Raw genomic sequence first — 4,745 nt, forward strand, 5'->3', positions numbered from 1 at the left:
TTTTTTTTGTTGTTGTTTTACTCAGTTCTATTGTATTATTCAATACATCTGTATTTGCTAAGTACTTTTTAGTAGGGTCATTCACTCAGAACTTATTTTTCATTCCACTACGATACTTTCCCATTGTATTTTAAAGTAAATGCACTACAGCTTATAAATGTAAATGCTTGTGAATGTTTAACAGCTTTGTTTCAATGTCAACAAATGCAATTCTCTACAGATCATCTTGTGTTATATCTGCTCTATGAATAAGTATGATGCATCTGTAATGAATATTTTCCTCACCACATTTAAAGCAGTTTTTTTTTGGCTACATGCGGCATAATTGCCGCCGACAGCGACCAGCATCATCAGAATACCAGGGACGATAAACATCACACCTGACAGATAGAACATGTCAAGACAAGGAGAAGCTTTCAGACTGAAAGTGTTAATGTAGATATCATGTAATTCAAAAGATTCAAAATGAGAAACAACAGAAGGACAAACCAGTTTGTGAAGCTGCTATGGCTGAAGCAATGAACATACACCATGTTCCCAGAACAGTTATTCCAAAACCCACCAGCTGAAAAAAAAACACAAATTATCATCACTAGATCGCCATCTTCATCACTGGATCACAGTAATCATCGTTTTATCACATTCATCATCACTGAATAACAGCAATGTTATAAAGTCAATGTCCAAGTGACCAACTAAAGCAACCACTATTCACCAAAATGGTAGCCTTCAAATGGAATTCACTAAAACTGTGAAAATAAACCTAATTATTGTAACAGAGGTGCGTGAAGCAGGTGGATCCATGTGGAAACTTTATTAGAAAATACAAGAATCAAAGTTGTACAATCCAGGTCAATGCCGGCAGACAGATGGGAATCAGAGTGGAAAGACAGGCGAGAGGTCGGGGCTCTCGAATAATAACAATCCGGGTCAGGGTAAACAGAGAGGGAACAAAACGAGAAACAGTCCAGGGTCGAAAATCCAAAACGAGAACAATAAATGCTCAGAATTGATGGCCGTGGCAAATCAAGACTTCGCAAGGAGTGTGTGAGTGCAGGAAGTTTATATAGTCTGTGAACCGGAAGTACTTGGCCGAGCAATCAGTGGGGAGGAGCATGGGAATTGCAGTTCAAGGGTGTGGTGCAAGAGTCTGTGTGGTGTGAGCATTAATGGAGTGGCCGATTGTAAAATTGATATATGTTTTTTTTACCCACGAACAAGAATAGAAAAATCTAGCTTAATTTTCATTTTTCCATTTCTCAAGCAAACAAGTTATTATTATTTTTTATTATAAAATCTCTTGACTTTATTCTGCTTGTATTTCGATTTGCTGTTATATCAAATTTAGCAAATTTAGTTCAGCGTTTTCCTCAGTAGAACACAAACGAATATTTTTTAACAAAAACCGGTGCAATCTGTTGTGTGATTTAATAGAAGTGGATGGGCAACGCATCGTCACGAGCCGCAGGGTGTAATTTGGATTGGTCTGTGTGTGTTTTTTGTTATTTTCAAAGGTTTGGTGCCCATCCACTTCCATTAAATCACTAACAGACTGCACTGGTTTTTGTTAAAAATCTTCGTTTGTGTTCTACTGAGGAAACAAAGTCACCTACATCTTGGATGCCCTGGGGGGGAGCAGATAAACATCAAATTTTCATTTCTGGGTGAACTATCCCTTTAAAGCAGAACATCTATGTTAATCTGCTACCTCAAACTTTTAATTCAGCAATATGCAAATACACAAATGCTTACTGTGAAACAATAGTGTATTTCCTTAGAAGCAAATTACTTTGAATTATCAAAAGAGTCAGGAGGGAAAGGGAGCAAGAGAGGGGAGAGACGGCATGATACAACAAAATGGCTCAGTGTGTATTTATTTCCATCTAACCTACTGTAACACGTAAGGCTGGAAGAATGCACAAGCGCAGGGGAAACCTGAAACAGGATCTTTAATAGTAAAGCAGAATGAACGCAAGAGAAATATAAACTATACAACAACATATTCAACCCGAGACAAGGGAACAGAGCAAAGGCCAGGGCTTATAAACACAGGGAAAGTAATCAGGGAGAAAAGAAACAGGTGTGGGACTAATTAACCAAACAAGAACAGGAAAACGACCATATAAGGAAACCAAGGACCAAAGACAGGGGTAAAACATGGAACAACAAGTCCATAACCCTGACACATGCACTGTCAGAAAAAAAGGTACAGTTCTGTCGCTGGAGCAGTACCCTAAGGCAGTGGTTCTCAATCCTGGTCCTGGGGGCCCCCTGCTCTGCACATTTTGCAATGTCTCCCTTATTTAACACACCTGATTGAGATCATCAGCTCATTAGGAGAGAGATCCATGAACTGAACTAATGAGCTGATGATCTCAATCAGGTGTGTTAAATAAGGGAGACATGCAAAATGTGCAGAGCAGGGGGCCCCCAAGACCATAATTGAGAACCACTGCCCTAAGGTACAAAGTGAAAAGGTACAAATATGTACTTTTAAAGTACTAAAATGTACCTTTAAGGTACTAATATGTACTGTTTAGGGCCAGGTAAGATACAAAGATGTACCTTTTCACTTTTGTACCTTAGGGTACCGCTCCAGCGACAGAACTGTACCTTTTTTTCTGACAGTGTGCATGCTTTATTAAATGTAAATAGTATCAAATGTTTGTGTGAAATTGTCACATTATGAAAGCATAATCTGCTGCAAAAGCAGAAGCTATGACACAATTAAAATATATTATTTTATACAGAGATTTGAGAAATAGTTTTCCAAAACTTTCTGGCTTCTTTGGTATTTCCAAAACTTTCCAGGCCTGGAAATGGCCAATTTAAAGGTTACTTTTCCAGGGTTTTCATGACTTTACAAATCACGCGTTTACATTTATATGACATTTTAAACAAAGGAGACAGTGTTTAACCAATAGACAAGAAAATATGTGTTTTACTTACAATGACCAGAATGTTGAAAAAGATCAGGGAATATGTACAAATCTTCACGCACATCATCACGATTTATGTCACTGCAAGAAAAGGATTATATTAAATGACCCCAAACAAACATAGATTTAGTCCTAATGGACTATCCAAATAATAAAAAACAATCCATGTTTTCTTAATAAAGCTACATTTTAATAATTTGAAAATAAACAAATAAATAAACTTGCTTTGAAGATAAGAGCAGTCTCTGTGTTTTTGGGATATTTATAGACGCTGGAACTTGACATCAAACAAAGGTTGGGTTTTCACTTTCAACCAAAATGTGACATCTGAGCAATGAAGGTCCACATTTAGTATGTTAGGAAGCTTTATTAGAATGTTAGGGCATAATGTTCCAAGAATGTCATAATAAAAATTTGTAGTTTATTTTTGACATTTCTCTCTTCTCAAAGTGGATAAGACACTTATGTAGTGGTGGACAAAGTAAACAAATCAAGTATTTGAATAAAAGTATAAATATTTGTATTAAAATATTACTCCAGTAAAAGTATGAAGTACTCCGTTTCAATTTTACTTAAGAGAAGATACTTGAAAAGTACTTGATTTTTCATGTACTCTCTACAACAGTCCCCTACAACAGCTTTAAATTGTTCTGATCCGCCTTTTTGCCTCCGATACCTAGGGTTTGATATCAGCTGATTCAGACACCGATCCGATACCAGTGAAGTTTTTTTTTTTTTTCATTTAAATAAATGTAGAATTTATATATCTGTTTGGAACTGATAATCATTCTTTCACACTGTTTCAATGAATGTTTCATTATAAAAACATGCAATTCGTGCAGTATTTTACAGTATGCAGCCTAACGCAGGACATCACTTGAAATCAACTTTTTCACATTTAGTCTAAAAACACAGTAAGTCTGAGAATCTGTTAGCTTGCTTAAAAAAAAGTACTCCAACACACATTTCAACAAAATCCAATTGCAAATCAAAAGATTCGTCCTCACCTTCAGATTGAGAGCGCTGTCGGCTGCTTAGAAATCCTGGACGTGTCCTTGCTAAACTCTGTCAGGTCCAGCACTTGAAACTTGAGTAAAAGTTCAGATAATAGGTTATAAAGAAAGTCATTTACTCAAAGACTTTGTTTAGAGAGGATTAAACCAATCGCCAAATGTAATCAATCAACAAAACAGAGAGGGTTACTATCAGTAGGGTTACAAGAAGTGTTTCCTTAACAAGTCAAGTCGAGCTTTATTGTCCTTTGTCTACATGTATAGACATATACAGAACTTCCTGATCTGCACATACATCGAAGTCAAGCATGAAAACACAACCTTGTTTTTCAGCTCTGTAAGCTCAATCCTACACAGCAAAATCCCCAGTGTTAATTTAACACTCTGAGTGTGGACACATATAAACACTGAAGCAGTGTTAAAGTTAACAAGATAATTAGGTGATTAACAAAGTGATGATTGATCATTATTGAAGACAACTGATGTTAATAAGCAGAATCACCAAAGGAGAAAACCAAAATTTTTAAGCAACCATTATAGTGGTCAGTGTTTGCATTAGTTGGGCTCTTGACCCTTAAATCTTTAATACTAGATTTTGTTTGGCTGCTGTATTTGAGTTGAAACAGCCAGACAAGCCAAAAGCTCAAGTCACCAGGTGATTATGTTTTAACATATTCATTGTTTGATGTAAATCACCTAGAGTCTAATCTCTAAGTTAGGGTTTTTTTTTTGCTTATTGTAATAGCCTTGACAATCCACAGAAGATCCAGCACTTTCTATACATTTTGGAAAG

General features: G+C 36.3%; 1 long non-coding RNA gene across 1 annotated transcript; it reads right to left on the reverse strand.

The window, feature by feature from the left end:
• Nucleotides 1-285: 285 nt before the first annotated feature.
• Nucleotides 286-4,187, reverse strand: LOC127160799 (uncharacterized). The gene is made up of 4 exons (XR_007826850.1): nt 3,947-4,187; nt 2,950-3,020; nt 490-565; nt 286-380 (listed from the first exon to the last, which is right to left on the reverse strand). It is a non-coding gene; the product is annotated as an uncharacterized LOC127160799 (long non-coding RNA).
• Nucleotides 4,188-4,745: the final 558 nt, after the last annotated feature.

Source organism: Labeo rohita, unplaced genomic scaffold (assembly GCF_022985175.1).
Source record: "Labeo rohita strain BAU-BD-2019 unplaced genomic scaffold, IGBB_LRoh.1.0 scaffold_46, whole genome shotgun sequence".
In the NCBI taxonomy this organism is placed as follows: Eukaryota; Metazoa; Chordata; class Actinopteri; order Cypriniformes; family Cyprinidae; genus Labeo; species Labeo rohita.